The following is a 20,101-nucleotide window of genomic DNA, read 5'->3' on the forward strand; positions in this document are numbered from 1 at the left end:
TTTAAATGTAGAGCCTAAAAATCGTTTCTCCCGTCCTACAATGTCCCATCAATTTTATTTTTATTTTATAATATATTACGTCATCCATTACTTGTCACACTTAGTAAGAGCGTGATAGAGTAAGGGGAAGGGAAATATGTCGTACCGAGTCTTCAGGATCAGTCTGGGGGAACATTGTACAAAACTTGCCGAACTTTTATAAACTTTACAAAACAAGATTTCCTTTCCTTTTCCCGGTACCTTTTAAGTTAACCACTATTAGTTTAGGGCCAAGCTTGGGCCTTCACCTGAAAAACATACTCAAAGTAAAGAGCGCTTAAAGTTTAAACTCTGGGGAAAAAAAAAAAGTAAAAGCTTAAGATGCAAGCCCTAAAGTAACCCCTTGGTGGTATTAGATACCATATAACCATTCACCATTCATGCCCCCCCGTACAATTTCCCATACAAACCCTGTGGGGGATAAGGGTTCTGGAGCGTTTTTTCTTTCTATTGCTTTTGATAAAAAGGTGTGCAAAAAGTCGTGATTTGATGTTAAACTATAAGTGTAGAACAATCCTACTTTTTTAGAGCGGGGCGCTGAATGGTGAATGGTTATTAGTCATATCTAATACACTTAAGCTTCAATCTTAAGCTGTTTCACTTTATGTTTATCCCCAAGAGTAAACTTTAAGCGCCTCTTTACTAATGAACCACCACACCAATATGTTTTTCACGGTTAAGCCCCCAAAGCTTGGCCCTAAACCTATAGTGGTAGCTTAAACGGTACCGGGAAAAGATAGAAATCTTGTTTGTGTCTTGGAAGTTATAAAGTTAGCAAGTTTTCAATGTTCACCAGACTGATCCCTGAAGACCCGGTACGACATATGTATACTCGCTCAGGAAGTTTATACGCAAATAAAAAGAATTTTATACAGAGATTTTATACGAAATACTGCAAATAAAAAGCCACTTATACTGAGAATAAAAGCAGTTATACTGCAAATAAAAAGTTTTTATGGATGTGTATGGCTTATAGGATTTTCATCTAATCAGGCTCTCATCCATAAAAATAGTTAAAGTTGTCCCTTCGTCTAAGACAATCCATGACTTCTTAGTTTTGTTAGTTCATGAAACTTGCTATGTTCTCAAATTGTTTTTCTTTCTATGGGACTCACGTGGATGGCCGCGAAAGGAAGTTCCGTTATCGATAGAAAGCGACGAAGTCGTTTTTTTTTTTTTTTTTTACATCTTTAAATCCTGAAAAAGCATTTAAAACCGAGTTTTACGGATTATAAACTGCAAAAAATACTGTAAAATCTTTAAGTCGCAAAATACTACAAAAGGGGTTTTTCCGAATTTAACTGCAAAATCATACTAAGTACTTTAATACTGCAAACTTCTGAGACGTATACCGGAATAATTCATTTCCCTTAAATTTATAGGCATACTTACTCCTTATTGGGCGTCACTCTTCTCCCGGAAGATAATTTGTCATACTCTTGATAAAGGGAAATTATTAGAGTAATTAAATATCGAATCGGATAATTCCCTTATACAAAAAGCAAATGTGTTGTTTTTAAGACCCTTCAATTATAGTAATAAGTAACTCAGTTAATGTTTGTTGCCTCTAACGTAAAACTCAAAAAAATCTAAAAAATCCATCCATCCATTAAAATATAATCCATTTATAAATTTAGAATTCATATGAAAACAGAATATAATATTTTGAGACAATTTATCTGGAAACGGTTCCGGTATAATAGTAGATTTATAACAAGTCCCAGTTATTTTTTAACAAAGTAACTACTCGACTACAAACATGGTACTATACGTTTCTGTACAAGTAGGTTTACGTAACCAAAAATAATTACCGCAAATTTTGTTGCACAAGTAGCATAGTGATGGCAATAACCATGAGTTTAATATGACTTTCTAGCACAATCCTTAACACTACAAAGTATAATCACAGCATATTTACTTAACTTTGTGATATTTGTTCGTGGTGTTAGTCGGACCGTTTTCTTAGAAGAGACACTTTACTATTTTTAAATCACTCTAGATTACAAAATCTAACTCAACGTTACGGTGTAAGATGTGTTAAAAGGTAAACTCCTCCTGATAACTTTTTTCAAGTCTATAATAACGCTTACATAACTGATCTCATAGGGGTAATGCAATTCGTCGAGAACTGTCCACAAGGATGTTACAGTACGAACTGCAGTAAAGTTTTTACGAGAAACATAGTGGAAGTCCTGACTCTGAAAAGGAATCGTATGATTGTAAAATTCCAGAAGTAAAAAAAAAACTTTAATAAATAGTCGAGACTTTCTTGGTCAAAAATCCAGAAATTCCATTCTTATTAATTCCTAATTTATACTAGGTATATCTTTTCAGAGTTTCCTAATTATTGCTGTTGTAATCAATCATTTCCACTTTGCCTATTGTTATTAATAAATAAACATGCGTTTACAGTTAAAATGTTAAGTTAATCACATTGTTTTACTACAGCAATATTTAGGCAAAGTGATACTGTGCCCATAGCAATACGAACTGCATGTCTAGCAATATCAAAGTATTGCGAGGCCAGCAAAGCCACAAAGTCAACTATGTGAAGGTCACAGAGTTGACTATGTGGGACTAGCAATGTGAGGATTGTGGTATTGTGAGGGCAGCAATATGACTTCGTGAAGGTCACAGAGTTGACTATGTGGGACTAGCAATGTGAGGATTGTGGTTTTGTGAGGGCAGCAATATGACTTTGTGAAGGTCACAGAGTTAACAACGTGGGACTAGCAATATGGGCAATTGTTGGAAAAGGATAATGTAGGAGCAGCAATATTTTATTGTGAGAGTAGAAATAAGAGTATTGTTAAGATAACAAAGTTGATTATGTAGCACTCTAATACCTTGTCATCCTAACAAAATTATTACACAATATTACACTGTTGAGATAACATAGTTAAAATTGAGACGCTAATTTCAACGTTGTGACCTTTGCAAAATCCAATAACAGAAAATCTGCCGTTAAGGCCACAAACTAATTATGTGGGCTCATATACCGCAACGTTTCTATGTGAGACCCGCGACATTTTTTTCTCAGTGTAGATTAAAAAACCAGGCAAAAAAAAAGGTGAGGAAGAAGAAGAGAGATAGCGTAGACAAACATGCACACTACATTAGAATTATGTACAACTTTTCTGAACACGGAAAATTTCCGAAAACCAACAACTTAATAATAGGGTTAATAGAAAGTTGGAGAGAGAGAGAGAGAGTAAGAGAGAGAGAGAGAGAGAGAGAGAGAGAGAGAGAGAGAGAGAGGGGGTATATGGGGTTAGAAATAAATAAGTAGAAAGTTAGGGAGAGAGAGAGAGAGAGAGAATAGGAAATGGGATAGAAAGGAAGGGGAAGAGAAATAGATAGAGTGGGAGAGAGAGAGAGATAAAGAGAGAGGGAGATATTGGGTTAGAAATAAATAAATAGAAAGTTAGAGGGAGAGAGAGAGAATTGAAAGGGGGATAGAAATATATAGAGAGGGAGGGAGAGAGATAAAGAGAGAGAGAATGATAAGGGGGATGGAGGAGGGAGGGAGGGAGAAGGAGAGAGAGGGAGATATTGGGTTAGAAATAAATAAATAGAAAGTGAGGGAGAGAGAGAGAGAATAGGAAGGGGGAAGATAAATAGATAGAGAGGGGGAGAGAGATAAAGAGAGAAGGAGAAGGAGAGAGAGGGAGATATTGGGGTAGAAATAAATAAATAGAAAGTTAAGGAGAGAGAGAGAGAGAATGATAAGGGGGATGGAGGAGGGAGGGAGATAGAATAGATGAGAGAGAGGGAAGGAAGTATTGGGTTAGAAATAGATGGATAGAAAGTTAGGGAGAGAGAGAGAGAGAGAAAGAGAGAGAGAGAGAGAGAGAGAGTCGATGATGGAATTGAATTATCAAAAGTTTGTTTGCTTTGGAAAAAAAAGCGCCAAACAAACTTTGCACTAATAGCACAGGTTTAGACTCACACGCTGAAATTATAGCTTGCAGAAAGCTCACACCAAAGTTTTTTTTTTTTTTTTTTTTTTTTTTTTTTTTGCGCTATTCATCACAATCACCCATTATTTTTCCCCCTGTCTGGTTACAGCATCCTTCCCATTCAGGACGAATTGTACCTGGGTGGAGATACGGATGAAAACTCGGACCTTGAACCAAAAAAAAAGTTTAGAAAAAAAAATGCTTGGTAGAGGGAACTGTAACTGCCAAGGATAAAGTCCGCCACGGGCGGGAATCGAACCCGCGTCCTCTCACTTCCAAGGCTGGCTGTGTGTTTGTTTCGAAAGATTTTGATGAAATTCGGCAAATTTAATAACACCTAAAATACAGAGAATGGAGAGGGAGGGAGAGAGAGAGAGAAAGAGAAAGAAAGACAAAGAGAGAGAGAGAAAGAGAGAGAGAGAGAGGGGAGGGAGAGAGAGAGAGGAACTATTATAATAATTATAAATGTCCACCGCATTAGCCGTTGAAAACTTGAAAGGGTAGGTGTCATTTTTTAGAGCTTGAAGAGTAGGCTAGGTCTGGTGCCCCACAGAACGGACTGGGGGGGGGGGGGGGGGGGGGGGGGGGGGGGGGGGGGGGGGGTTAAGGATAGGTTTATAATGGAATACTAAAAAAAGTGGTTTGGGTAGATGCCCCATTTAAAGGGTTTGTAGGAAAGGGTAGGCGCCCCATTAAATAGGGTTGTTGGATAGGGTAGGTGCTCTATTTAAAGGGTTGGATAGGGTAGAAGCCCCACATACAAGGGGGCTGGTAATTAGGGTAGGTATACCCTATTGTAGAAAAAGGAGTGAGGGTAACTTTTCCTACAGGAAAAGTGTTTCCTGCGGCCCTAATTACCTCATATTGGCGATGTAGGACCCTACCTACCTTTACCACCTACCCAATAGCCTTCAGGGTACCTACTCTCAGGTAATGTCCAAAGCGGAAAATGCAAATTGTAAACCACCGTCCGTCGCGGTTCAGTTTGGATACCACTGAAGGTTGGGGGGCCCCATTACGTTGACATCCTCGATAATGAGAAGCACCTGTGTAGCCCCCCCCCCCCCCCCCTGGGGCCCCGGGAGCGATAATTAGTACCCCTACCCTCAACCTCTCATTCCGATCTGAGGCAATAACCATTAACATTTCTCTCTCCCTCTCTCTCTCTTTCTCTCTCTCTTTTGACGCCAATAGGGAGTATTTGGGTCAAACGACATAAGAAGGAGAGGAGGAGGAGAAGAAGAAGAGTAGAGGGAGGAGGAGGAAAAAAATAAGGAGTAAACGATGAAGAAGAAAAAAAGAGGAGAAGAGAGAGCAGAAGAAGAACTATAGAAGCCATCAAAGATGAAGAAGAAAAAAGAGGAGACAACGAAGAAGGAGAAGAAGATGAAGGTGGAAGAAAAGGGAAGAGGAGATGAAGAACATGGAGAAGAAGAAGAAAAGGGAGAAGTAGACGAATAAAAGGAAAAGGAGGAAAAGGAAGAAGAGGAAGAGGGAGAAGAAGGAGAAGAAAAAGAAGAAGAAGAACAAGAACAAAAAAAAGAAGACGAAGAAGAAGAGGAGCAGAAGAAAAGGAAAAAGGAGAAGTAGAAGAACGTGAAGAAGAAGATAAAGAAAAAGAAAACGGAGGACGAGGAGTAGGAAGAAGGAGGAGGTTTAAAAGAAAAGAGGTGGAGGAGGAAGAGGAGAAGAAGTGAAAGAAGGAAGGGAAGAAGAAGGAGGGGAGGAGGTGGTTTAAAAATGGGTTAATAGTGTAGCACTTGGAGGACAAAAGTCGTTAAAAGTGTTGTTTTTGCAGTCATCAATGAAACGGGGTGCAGAGGGTGCACTCATTAAGAGGATACCTAATAAACGAGTAAACGGTACTTGAATGCATAGTGCAAGTTGTATAAGGAATATAAAGGACTGTCCACACGTACATATTTGACGATCGATCGACGGCCAATGGAGGATGAGTTGCAATTGGGAAAATATTATTAATAAAAGGTCGAAAATTCAATTTTTAATTGCTGTTCTAAATGAAAAAGCTCAAATACCTAGTTGTGACGTCAGATTTCACGTCAAAATGCGCAGAAACCTTTCTCTCTTTCTTTCTTCTTCAGTCTTTCCCCTATTCATTCGCTATCTATCTCTCTCTGTCTCTCTCTCGGTTCATCTCCTCATTCTCTCTCTCTTCCTCCCTCTCTCCTCTCTCTCTCTCTCTCTCTTTCTTTCTCTCTCCCATCATAATATAAAGTCAACCAAACTTTATCTTCCACATTTTCATACACGCGGTATTAATTTTTACAAACATACCTACAGGGTGTTACATAAAGGGAACCCCACTTGAAATTTCAAAAATTTCCCATCTCGACACCCTCACTTGAACTTTCAAAAAATTCCCATCTAGACAACTTTAAAAAAATTAAACCTTTAAACTTTCAAAAAAAAAAAATAAAAATAATAATAAACTTTCAAAAAATTAAACAAAAATAAAATTTTGAAAAACAAGTAGAGAGCCAAAAAATTGACTCCGCCGGGAATCAAACCCTAATCATCCCATTCTCGTAGGCCAACTCGTACATCCCAGTTTGTTAATACCCACACCGGCTACGGAAGTCGGTAGATTCTTAGAAGTTGCCTCTGAGGGTTAACACAGTGTCAAGGGGTTTCTTTTACGTCACCCATTTGATTTACACAGGCCAGTATTTCTTGAACTCTGGGTTAACTGACAACTCTCTGTGATCGGATATGTTTCATAACTTATGTGCCAGCCTAGTTAGCTTAGTTGGTAGAGCGTCTGCCTTGTAAGCGCTAGGCCGCGGGTTCGATTCCCGCCCGGGGCGGATTTTATCTGAGAAAAAAAATATATGATAAGTAAATAATAGGTAAGTCTGAAAATGGAAAATAAATAAAGCCAAGAGGTACACGTATAGGTAGGTTAGTAGGTATAAGAAGAGCGTGCTTTATATTATGTACCGACTTTTACCTACTTACCTACACACATCACAAGCATGTTTGTAAATACAAATATATGTATTCAACATAATGTAGCATACATATTACATGTAGCAACATATATTACATATGTTTGAATAAGACAGATGTTTTATTGTTAATCCGTAACATTTATTAAAAAGTAATAATGTGCAACAGGGCCGGATTTATAAACAGGAACCTGAGAAATAGCGTTTTCTCAGAGAACAATATTTCAGTCAGCTTAGTTAGAGTTAGTTAGCGTCTGCGTTGTAAACGCTAGGTTGCGAGTTCGATTTCCCGCGGCGAAATTTTAAAGATGCCTAAGGTTCGTTCTCGGAACGGCTGGTTTTCTCCTATCCTGTTCTACTTCTCTTGCCATAAGGACCCGGCCGGGACCCAAGGCCCCGATATTGTTTCTGGACTCCATGGGGCTTGAACCCTGTAAATGTCAACCCTAGGCGCCCTGGTCAGAGTACCCCTTCTTCCACGACTCAAGGATTATGTATAAATAATCGACCCCCCGGGATTCAAGAATCAAGTCATAACTCCGGCCCTGGTTACAAGTACATATTATTTATTAACGGTATTTAACAGTACTTACTACCTACTTGCAGAAGGAAATGTATTATGATGTTAGGTAGGTAGGTAGGTACTCTTGTATTTTTCATTCCATATAGCAGCTTTACCTAGGTACTTACCCACTAATTCGCGTTTAAACTTTTGTAAGCCAGCCTAGTTAGCTTAGTTGGTAGTGCGTCTGCCTTGTAAGCGCTAGGCCGCGGGTTCGATTCCCGCCCGGGGCGGATTAAACTCCTTATTAGCGAAATTCTTTACTTTTTTTCTTACCTCAAAGGTTGATTTCCTCAAATGCATAAAATAATTAAAATATTTTCTTTCTTTTTTCTTGTGATTTTTTTCTTTCTTTTTATGTTCTCATTAAAAAGTCTGAGCGATGGCCTTGAAAATAAAATAATAATAACTCTCGCTAATTTGACCTTGACTCTTGCTTGACCTGTTAAACACGCAGAGAAAATTGATTAAAAATAAAATAAATTAAATCTAAATATCTAAATAAATAAATAAATAAATATGTGTAGCTTTGTATTAGATTAGGTATTTAGACTATTTAGTTATATTAAGGATTTTTAATATTTTTATGTATTTTCAGCTACTCATCTTAAGTTTTAATTCGACAAGTTTTATACCTAGTTCTTCTGATGTGTGTCTGTGTTTATTTGTTGATTCCGGCCTAAAAATCTGATGTCCTCGCAGGGTTAAGTAAAAATAATAATATGTAATAATAGTAATAATATAAATAATAATAATAATAAAATACCCTGAAATTATCGGCAGTTCCCCTAACCATGAAGAAATTAAGGAACAGGAACACATCAGCTGAGAGAGAGAGAGAGAGAGAGAGAGAGAGAGAGAGAGAGAGAGAGAGAGAGAGAAAAATAAAGAGAAATAAAATGCTTCCCTCAGGCACTGGAAACCACTGATTTTAGAAAATTTGGGAACAAAATTAACACGTCACTGGCGTTCGATATTTTGGGAACAAATTAAATAACACTAGGTACATACTTAAGTACTTACCCAACAGCTTTCGACTATCAGCAATAAGCAATATGAACAGAGCATACCTGGAACAATAAGTAGAAGTAGGTATTAATTAAATTAGTATAAGTACTTACAAGTAGAGGTATAAATTTGTGCTTTGTTTAGACTATTTTAGACTGTCGGAGAATAGAATAGAATAGAATAGAATATACCTTGTTTATCCTGCTCGAATGAGACTGAAAAGTCCCTTTACCCCCGCAGTCTAAACAAGGTATCGTGTATTTTATGGGTTTAACATGGTACAATACATTATATTGTACCATTATACCTACTTCTTCCTCCTCTTCTTCTTCTTCTTCTTCTTCTTCTTCTTCTTCTTCTTCTTCTTCTTCTTCTTCTTCTTCTCCTCCTTCTTCTTCCTCTTCTTCTTCCTCTTCTTCTTCTCCTTCTTCTTTTCCTTCTTCTTCTTCTCCTCCTTCTTCTTCTTCTTCTCCTCCTTCTTCTTCTTCTTCCCCTCCTCCTTCTTCTTCTTCTTCTTCTTCTTCTTCTTCTTCTCCTTCTTCTTCTTCTTCTTCTTCTCCTCCTCCTTTTTCTTTTCCTCCTTCTTCTTCTTCTTGGCCTTACCCATGTTCAGGTGGGGTCGGCGTTTGTCGTCGGCCTCTCAATCAGCTTTAGAGTGATCGCTTTGAGGCCAACTGGTTTTGGCTAAAAGATATACATATAGGGTAAAAATAAACAAGATTTAAAAATGAAATTGTTAACTTTTTACCTGCCCTACCCATGTGCTAGAAGCACGCAAAATGTTCATAAAACGGAAAAAAAAAAACACATCGATAAAAAAAAGTTTGAAGGTAAACATTGGCAACAACGCGGGTACCTAACTTTCAATGGAACTTAGTTTCCAGAATATACAGGGTGTTCCCAAAAGCATACAATGAATTTTACAAAAAAAAAAAAAAAAAAATAGAATATATAAATATGTCTACAAAAAGAAAAAAAATTGAACATTGTAATGAAATCGTTTTAGGGGATGATACTAAGATTTTTCTCATTAATTTATTATTTTTATTATTTTTTCCATTATAATAAGAGTTTAATAGAGCACCTCTTTATTGATATAATTTTGTGGTGTACATATTACAAAAGTAAGAATAATAGAATAACAACATACCTAAAAAAAAAGAAGTAAAAAAAAAAAGAATAATTGAATAACAACATACGTCTGCCTTATAATTATAAGCGATTAATCGCGGGTTTGATTCACACCCGGGGCGAACTTTGTCCTAAACAGGTGAGGTTCGTTCTCGCAACGGCTGATGTTCAATTTTAGTTCAATTTCCTGACGTAAGAAAAAAAAAATAATAATAATAAAAAAAAAAAAAAAGAAAAAATACCCCTTTATTTATTGTTTGATAAATATTCTTGCATTGTCTGAACTTTTTTTTTTTAGTACCACCCTGCATACACAAGTTGCTTCATGCACTGGTTATGTTTTTGTTAAAGTTATTGTAATATTGTACGGTACCTTGTAATGACTTGTAATATTGTATGCCAACTCATAATAGTACTTACCTACCCAGGGCCTTATTTGGGGGAGCCCCAGGGGGCAGGCCCTCCACCCAACTGGAACAATGAACCATTTCGAATTCCCTACTTACCATCTTTTACTACTTACAATCATTATATTTTTTATTTTATGTTATTACCTATTTTTTAATTTTTTATTTTATTTTTATTTTTTTTTCTTTTTTTTTAATTTTGTTATAAATGTACCATGTTTTTTTTTTTTTTTTTTTTTTTTTTTTTTTTTTTTTTTCTTTTTTCAACCCACGTTCAGTAATGTCTGTCATGCAAAACTGGAAGAAAGTGAGGAAAGCATTTATGTAAATACTCTTTAACCCTTGGAAAAAAAAATTGACCAGGATAAACAAAGGCTATTCTAACCAATGGTTTCCTTTATTCCAGGGCTCCCGAGTTACTATTCGGAGCTCGTATGTACGGTGTAGGTATAGACATGTGGGCAGTAGGCTGTATCATATGTGAACTTCTATTGAAAGCCCCGTTTCTACCGGGTGAATCCGATTTGGATCAACTGACTCGAATATTTCAAACCCTTGGAACTCCATCCGAAGATACCTGGCCTGTGAGTAAAAATAATAATAATAAAATAAAAATAAGCGGTCAAACTTTCTTGACTTGGCGGGGCGGAGCGCTACCGCGCTCCTTAATAGGAAATGGCGGTTGGATAATTAACCCATGTTATTTAACCCATAAAATAAACGAGACCTTGTTTAGACTGCTGGGGTAAAAGGACTTTTTAGTCTCATTCGAGCAGGATAAACAAGGTATATTCTATGCACGGTCTGTATAGATTCTTCTTTTTTTTTCTCTCGTTTGTGCATCAATATTTCAGATTTGACAACTTTTTGCTGCAGTCAGACGATATCATTTCTTGAAGAAAACATATTCATCTATGCAAATGTTATGGTTATAAGTTCCTTAAGTCAAACGAGAAAAAAAATAACAAAAATCACAGAAAAAAAAAGGTGCGCACCTTTGACCTCCCACCCTACCCTAAACTACCTAGATATCTTGTGGTAAAAGCCAAATGGGTCCATCTTGCGCGGTCAAAACGTGTAGGGTGTAGTCGTCAAGACGCTCGCCTGGTAAACCGGAGGGCGTGTTGAATCCGAGCCGAGGTATGGAAGTTTATCCTCAATATCAATTTGAGAATTTGCGACGATAATCAATAGTATTAGCCTACTGCTGGAGTAAAAAGGACTTTTGCATTGGTAATCTATGCATAGCAGTATGATATAAGCGAATATTACAATATTATTACATTGTACTATTATTCACCTAGAGATAAATCTATTTATTAATTTCATTATAATTCATATAAACAAGGTATATTCTATTATCCCCCCCCCCCCCCCCCCACCCCTGGACTCTTGGATACGGCTCTGGTAATGTGGTAAGTTGCAGGCCCCATATTTCAGGATTTCGGCTCCAAATTAAAAGATAATACTTTTAAAATATGCCCCCCTCCAAAAAAAGGCCCTGACAAGTTGGTAACTATAATGATATAGGTACCTTGGTATGATATGCGCGAAACTTTCAACATTTTACATTGTAATGTTATGCAGACGGTAGATTTTTTTTTTTTTTTTTTTTTGCATCAATATATTTCAGATTTGTACAACTTTTTGCAGTCAAATCGAATATCATTTTGAAGAAAACAAATTAACTATAAAGATGGTTTTGGTTATAAGTTTCTTAAGTCAAACGAGAAAAAAAAATAACAATACAAAAATCACAGAAAAAAAAAGTGCGCACCTTTGCCCCACCCTACCCTACCTACCTACATATTCTTGTGGAAAAACCAAATGGTCATCTTGGCGGTCAACGTGGTAGGGTGTAGTGGTCAAGACGCTCGCCTGGTAAACAGGAGGGGTGGGTTCAATCCCAGCGAGGTATGGAAGTTTATCCTCAATATAATTTGAGAATTTGACCACAATAATAGTATGTAGCCTACTGCTGGAGTAAAAAGGACTTTTCAGTCCTATGCGAGCAGTATAAATAAGCAATATTATAATATTATCACTACTATTATTACCTAGATAAATCTATTTATTAATTCATTATAATTCTTTTAAAATTCATGTTTTTTTAATTGCCTAACGGATTGCCCCAAACTTGAACTTTTATTTCGCTCCTACCTAACTACTTTGAAATGTAAACAGAAACCCAATAAAAAAGCAAAAGTATCTTTATATCAATATTGCTATGGTATATATTAAATACTTATTACTAAGTACCTACTCTATTATTTATATAGACCTACTCTATTTAATAGAGTAGGTGTACCTTAGTAAATAAATTGTTCAAATTGCAGTGTGTATTTACGTATACATGTGCGAATACATACGTGAATATACATAACATTATTGTATTTAGGTACATATACGTCTTATGTATTTATTTACATCATTAAATAAATATTTACTTTTAGATGGCAACGGTAATACGACTTCCTATTTACATATTTACGTGTTTTTCAGGGCCCGTTCAAAGGTTGATTCAAAGGTGTCAACTCAAAAAAAAAAAAAATAAAAAAAAAAAAAGAAAATAATAGATACACCTGAACACATGTGGAGATTCTGATAACACGAGTTTGAAAATGTTTGGAATGCATTTTCATTAACATGGGGAAAAAATACACCTGGAAGAACGTGGGATTTAATTTCTCAAAAATCCCATTTTTGTCCAAAGTCACCCCAGTGTCCAAAGTCACCCCAGATTACGGTAGGCATTGACTTTTATCGTGATTCACAAGGCAAATGGGACCAAATAACGGTGACACGTCAAACAGCTGACATGCTTTGGATAGCAGGTGACATGGTTTGTATATTATGGATTTGGCCGTGAGAACGGTTTTTTTTAGGAAAATTCTCTTTAATCATAGAGCTTTTTCACGGTGTTGACATGGTGTTAACGATTTTGTAGGCAGCAAAGACAGAAGAACTGATGTAACTAATGATTCTAATGAAGTAATGAAATACCTAACTAATGACTGAAATAAGGCCTGAAGCTTATTTACCTACTCTCTCTCTCTCTCTCTCTCTCTCTCTCTTTCTCTCTCTCTCTCTTTCTCTCTCTCTCTCTTTCTCATTTTCTTCTTTCAGCCTTCTTTCTTTTTCTAGGACTCCTTTGTTTCATAGTCTCTCTCTTCCTCCCTCTCCCGCTCTCTTTATGTCTCCCTCCCCCTCTCTCTCTCTCTCTCTTTATTTATCTCTCTCCCTCTTTTAATTTTGAAGAACCTTTTGTTCAAAAAAGTTTTAAAGAAAAGATAAACAGACAAAGATAAGGAGTTAGAAAAGAGAAAGAAAATAGAGAGAGAGAGGGAAAGAAAGAGAGGGAAAGAAGGAGAGAGAGAGAGAGAGAGAGAGAGAGACCTCAGGTGTAAAAGGTCTGACTTTTAAATAAAAGAAAGCGAAGGAGTGAGGGAAAGGGAGAAAGAAAAATAGGGAGAGAGTGAGAGAGTGTGTGTGAGAAAGAGAGAGAGTGAGAGAGTGTGTGTGAGAAAGAGAGAGAGAGTGAGAGTGTGAGAAAGAAAAATAGAGAGAGAGAGAGAGTGAGAGAGAGAAAGAGAGAGAGTGTGAGAGAGTGAGAGAGAAGAGAGAGAATGAGAGAGAGAGTGAGTGAGAGAGAGAGAGTAAGAGAGAGAGTGTGTGTGAGAGAGAGAGAGAGATAAAAGGAGAAAGAAAGAGAATGAGACAGACAGAGAGAGAGAAAGCAAAGAAGAAAAACAGAGAAAGAGAGAAGAGGAAAAAAAAGATGGCGCACACAGATAGGACAGGAATGAAAGTTGGAAAGAAAAGAGAGATCAAAGGAAAAGATAGGAGAACAAAGAAGAAGAAGAAGAAACTTAAATGAAATGAAAAGAAAGTAGGTGTATATGTTTAGAAAGTGATAGTGAAAAATGTATGAAAAGGAATTGGAGGAGAGAGAGGGGATTGAAAGAGTAGAAGAGAGAGAAAGAGAGAGGGGAGGGCAAGATTCGTATAAGCTTAACCCATCCTTTAGGGCTGTTCGCCCCTACACCTAAGCCTCAGAGTGTGAGCTTTTTGTGTGTGGAGTAACCATAGTCTCATTCAGGTACCCTCAAAAGAGCCAGTGTTATTGTCTGTGGCTTGACAGGGCTGGTTTTGTCTCAGTTTTACGTCCTCGAAGAAAACAAAATTATCTATAAGATGGTTTTGGTTATAAGTTCTTAAGTCAAACGAGAAAAAAAAAATACAAAAATCACAGAAAAAAAAAGTGCGCACCTTTGCCCCACCCTACCCTACCTACCTACATATTCTTGTGGAAAAACCAAATGGTCATCTTGGCGGTCAACGTGGTAGGGTGTAGTGGTCAAGACGCTCGCCTGGTAAACAGGAGGGCGTGGGTTCAATCCCAGCCGAGGTATGGAAGTTTATCCTCAATATAATTTGAGAATTTGACCACAATAATAGTAGTAGCCTACTGCTGGAGTAAAAGGACTTTTCAGTCCTATGCGAGCAGTATAAATAAGCAATATTATAATATTATCACTACTATTATTACCTAGATAAATCTATTTATTAATTCATTATAATTCTTTTAAAATTCATTTTTTTAATTGCCTACGGATTGCCCCAAACTTGAACTTTTATTTCGCTCCTACCTAACTACTTTGAAATGTAAACAGAAACCCAATAAAAAAGCAAAAGTATCTTTATATCAATATTGCTATGGTACTATATTAAATACTTATTTACTAAGGTACCTACTCTATTTATATAGACCTACTCTATTTATATAGAGTAGGTACCTTAGTAAATAAATTGTTCAAATTGCATGTGTTATTTACGTATACATGTGCGAATACATACGTCGAATATACATAACATTATGTATTTAGGTACATATACGTCTTATGTATATTTACATCATTAAATAAATATTTACTTTTAGATGGCAACGGTAATTACGACTTCTATTTACATATTTACTGTTTTTCAGGGCCGTTCAAAGGTTGAGTTCAAAGGTGTCAACTCAAAAAAAAAAAAAAAAAAAAAAAAAAAAAAAAAAAAAAACACCCCTAAATTAGAATTATACCTAGATTGAAAGAATATAGAGTATAGAATTATACCTAGATTGAAATCTTTAAACTCGATTTCCCGAAAGTAGGGTTTTTTTGACATACGGCGTTTTCGCTTAGCACGGCAGAATAGGTAGGTAGGTATATATGTGCCCATATTGGTACGAGCAAAAGTGAAGAAAAATCTCTACCTAGGTACTCGTATGTAGGTACCTGCATTTTCCTATGATGCTGATGTGCTTATGCTGGGTAGGGTAGAAAGGCTGGCTACCTGCATTTTCCAATGTCTCCCTCTTCCTCCTCTCTCTCTCTCTCTCTCTCTTAACCCCTTCTCTCCATCTCTGTCTCTCTCTCTCTCTTCCTCTTCTTTCTCTCTCTCTCTCTTAACCCCTTCTCTCCATTTCTGTCTCTCTCTCTCTCTCTCTCTTCCTCTTCTTTCTTTCTTTCTCTCTCTCTCTCTCTCTTAACCCCTTCTCTCCATTTCTGTCTCTCTCTCTCTCTCTCTGATGCTGGGCTGCCTGGTTGTATGGGGGAAACTATGCCTCCCATAACTTTCCATGTTATGTTCTGCATCCTCTAGACATGTTCAAGAGAGAGAGAGGAAAAAAAGCCTTTTTTCCCCCGTTGAAAACAAGTTACGTTTCGACGTTTGTATACAGGGTGACCCTCTTCTTCTTATTTTTTTCTTTTTTCATCTTAACTCTTGACCGTGGGTCTGACAGACCTCACGTGAACTTTTGGCTGTAAATCCATGAAATTTTTATGGATTTGATGAGCGTTTAAAGTGATTCGCAGAGAAAATATCACGTGCAACATTTCGTTGCGAAAATGTGAATCCGGCATACTCGTAATTCCGGCATATTTTATTATTAAATTATTATTATTATTATTATTATCTTTTTTGAACCACCCTTTATTCATATTGAACAAGTCGGCTGTACATGAGAGTTTGACCTTTTACGCTTTTACATTCTCGAAGCCCGGGATCATTTATTATTACTAGATATTATTATTATTATTATTATTATTATTATTATTAGTAATCGAAGGAGAGGAAACCTAAAAATCGCGTCTAGGCCAGCGGTTCTCAAAGTGGGAGATCTGATGGAACCCCCGATTCTCCGGTGAGGCCCAAAATGGATATTCTGTGACTGGAGTGTCAGCCTGGTTCGCTTGGAAGGTATCGCATCTGTCTTGTAAGCGCTAGGCCGAGGGTTCGATTCCCACCCGGGGCAAATTTTATCCTGAACAGATAATGTACGTTCTCGGAACGGTTGGCTTTCTCCTATCCTGTCTTCCTTTTCTCTTCGATTTCGGGACGATAAGATCTTAGCTGTTACCTACAGTTCCCTCTATCAAATCTTTCGGACTTACCGCCCTATGTATGAAAACTTATAAGCTTAACTTAAGATGAAAAATCTTGCTTAAGTTAAACTTTAGCTCAAAATGGTATGTATGAAAATAAAATTTAACTCAAGTTTAACTTGAATAACAATATTTTGAAGTTAAACTTAAGATAGGGAATGAGCTACCTTAAACTTATTAAAATTCTAGTTACCTAGAGTTAGGAACTGCTATTTAATTAAGTACTACTTATAAAGTATAAAATGTCTGAAACGGTATAACAAATCTCGACTGTTGGACTTCGCAGACCTCAGAGAGATTTCATTCAGACAGACAACTCAGACAAGTGACACCAAGCAGTCAAGTGAGCCATTGTCTTTTGTGTTGGCGATAATTTCCATTGAACTTACTGTGGCATTGTATTTTTGTTATAAAGATAAAAGGGACCAAAGGGAGAGTTTGGAGGGAAAGAAGGAAGAGGTTAGAGAGAAAAAGGAGAAAGAAAGGGAAAAGGAGCTAGGGTGATACAAGGATGGAGGGGAAGATGCATAAAGAGAAGGGAGATAATCAAGGATGGAGGGGAAAAGAGAAAGAAGGGAGAGGTCTAAAGGAGACAGAAGGAGAAAGTAAAACAGAAAAGAAGAAGGGAAAGAGTAGAGGGAGAGAAAAGTGTAAAGGAGAGGAAAAGAGATGGAGGGAATTTAGAGAAAGAGAAAGAAGGGAGAGTGTGGAGGAGAGGAAAAAAGATAAAGGAAAAGGAGAAAAATAAAGAAGAAGAAGAAGATAGTTAGACAAAGGGAGAGAGAGAGAAAAAGAGAGTGATATTTGTAGTAAAAGGAGAAATGTCTATGATAATATAGGAGGGATGGACACGAAAATAGTCCAAGGGAGAATCCCAAAAAGGACAAAGAGAAATGTAAAGAGAGGAGAAGAGGGAGAAAAGGAGAGGATGGAGAGAGGAAAAGAAGAAGAAGAGGGCAAAAAGGGAGGGGCAAAAGAGGGGAAAAAAAGGTATAAAAACTCTGTGCACGGGTAAAGAAAATACTCAATAAAACACACACATAAAACCCCTATTATTGCCTTTTTATGTCCTTTTTTTCAACCTCTCTCCCTCTCCTCAATTTTTTCCTCCTCTCTCTCCTCCTCGTTCCTTTTCTGTTCTCTCTGTCCTCTTTCCTTTCTCCCTCTCCTTTTCCCTTTTAGATCTCTCCCTCTCCTACTTATCTCCCTTTCTGACAATAATTTCCCCCCCCTACCTATCTTTTTTTCCCTTTTTTAAGTTATTTTTATACTCTCTATTTGTCCAAACCTTTTCGCAAAATTCTCCCTTCTTCTTGAATTATTTTCGTGTCGATCCCTCCTATATTATCATAAATTTCTCTCTCTCTCTCTTTCCCTACTCCCCTCTCTTTCTCTTGTGTATAGTTTAGGATCTCTTAAGATTTTCTATCACCCTATATTATCTGTTTATCTCTCTCCCTCTCTCTCTCCCTCTCTCTTTCTCTCCCTCCCCCTCTTTCTCTCTCTCCCTCTCTTTCTCTCCCTCTCTCTCCCCCTCTCTCTTTCTCTCTCTCTCTCCCTCCCTCTCTCTCTCTTTCTGTCCCTCTCTCTCTTTCTCTCTCCCTCCCTCTCTTTCTCTCTCTCTCTTTTTCTCTCTCTCTCTCTCCTATGTATAGTTTGGTGTCTCTCGAGATGTTTGTGTTCACCCCATTTTATTTTCGTGTTCGAAAAGTCTGAGTTTGACATTTTTCGAGTATACATTTATATTATTTTACATACAGGGTGTTACGTTTATAATATTTTACATAGAGGGTGTCCCAACTGTTGACCTCTCAAACTCTCAAAAAGCTGTCAAATTTGAATAAGGAGCTCGGCAGCGCTCCGCCCCGCCCCCAGATAAAGGTAGGTATAGGGACAGACGACACCGAAGCGAATACAATAGTCCGTCCCTATACCTTTTATTATTAGTATCGTAATAATAAAGGAAGGACGGACTAAAAACCTATAGTGGCCTATAGGTAGGCTTGCCAAATATCCAAAATGTCGATTCGGGACGCGAATCCGCGAACATAATTGCCAACTCCGCGAACATAATCGCAAAATCCGCGAGCATATTCGCAAAATCCGCGAACAAAATCGCGAAATCCGCGAACATAATCGCCAAATCCGCGAACAAAATTGCCAAATCCGCGAACATAATCACGAAATCCGCATTAATCGCGAAATCCGCGAACATAATCGCGAAATCCGCGAACAAAAGCGCGAAATCCGCGAACATAATCGCGAAATCCGCGAACTGTAACCTGTAATCCGTATTATGATTCACCCTGTAGATTTTTATTTTTTATTATTTTTCCACCCTCTCCAGTTTTTTATGTTTTTTATTATCTTTATTTCTTACACCTCACTTATTATCATTTCACATTATAAATTCTCCCTCTCACTCTTAACCTCTTCACCTTTGCCTCTCTCTTTCTCCTCTTTTTTCTCTCGCTCTCTATTCTCCAGTTATCTCTTTTGTCTTTCTCGACCTCTCTTTCTATCTTTTCTCCTTCTCTCTCATATCTTTTTTCTCGCTCTTCCATCTCTCTCTCTCCCTCTGGTTCGTTCTTTCCTTCTTTCTCTATAGTCATCTTTATTCCTATTTTTTTCTTCTCTTTTCATTGTTTTTCCTTCTATCTCTCTCTCTTTCTTTCTCCCATTCTCTCTCTCTTCAAATTTTCTATATGACCATATCGTTCTCTCTCTGTGTAACACGTTTTCTCTGTTTCTCTTTAAGAGTCTCTTTCACTCTTTCTTTATTTCTCTCTCTCTCTCTCTCTCTCTCTCTCTCTCTCTCTCTCTCTCTCTCTCTCTCTCTCTCTCTCTCTCTCTCTCTCTACATGGCTCTTTTGTTAGTTCATAGCCTGGCTAAAGTTATGTTCTTGTATTGGGATCCAAGCCAAGGTCAATCCAATCTCCCTGTGTCTCTCTCTCTCTCTCTTTCCCTAAAGTTTTGTTGACAAGAGGACTTTTAAGCTAAGAATGAGAGAGCGAGAGAGAGAGAAAGTTCGTGGTATAATGTTTAGTTTAATAAAAGTAGTAATAATAATAATAATAATATTTAATAGGTACTTGGAAGAGGTAGGTAGTAAAGAATTTAAAACAAGAGACATTAAACAAAGAGAGAGGAAGAAGAAAAGGAGAAGGATATAAAGACATGAGAGAGAGAGAGAGAGAGAGCGAGGATTGAAAGGAAGAAGAAAGGGAGGAGGAGGAGGGAGAGAGAGAGAAAAGAATATATTAGAAATTAGGTATGCGTGAGAGAGAAGGATGTATGAAGGAGAGAGAGAGAGAGAGAGAGAGAGAGAAAGAGAGAGATTATGGAGCTGCTTGAAATTTGCATAGACTTATAATATTAGGAAGTTTACACATTCTTGTGGCGTATATGTCTCTCTCTTTCTTTCTCTCTCTCTCTCTCTCTCTTTCTCTCTCTCTCTCTCTCTCTCTTATGCTTCATTTCTAACTCTCTCTCTCTCTCTTACGCATACCTAATTTCTGATCATAATGTATTCTTCTTCTCTCTCTCCTTCTTTCTTTCTCTTTCTTATTTAGCATCTCTCTTGCTCCTGATACCTCT

Source organism: Diaphorina citri, unplaced genomic scaffold, assembly GCF_000475195.1.
Source record: "Diaphorina citri unplaced genomic scaffold, Diaci psyllid genome assembly version 1.1 scaffold241, whole genome shotgun sequence".
Classification (NCBI taxonomy): Eukaryota; Metazoa; Arthropoda; class Insecta; order Hemiptera; family Psyllidae; genus Diaphorina; species Diaphorina citri.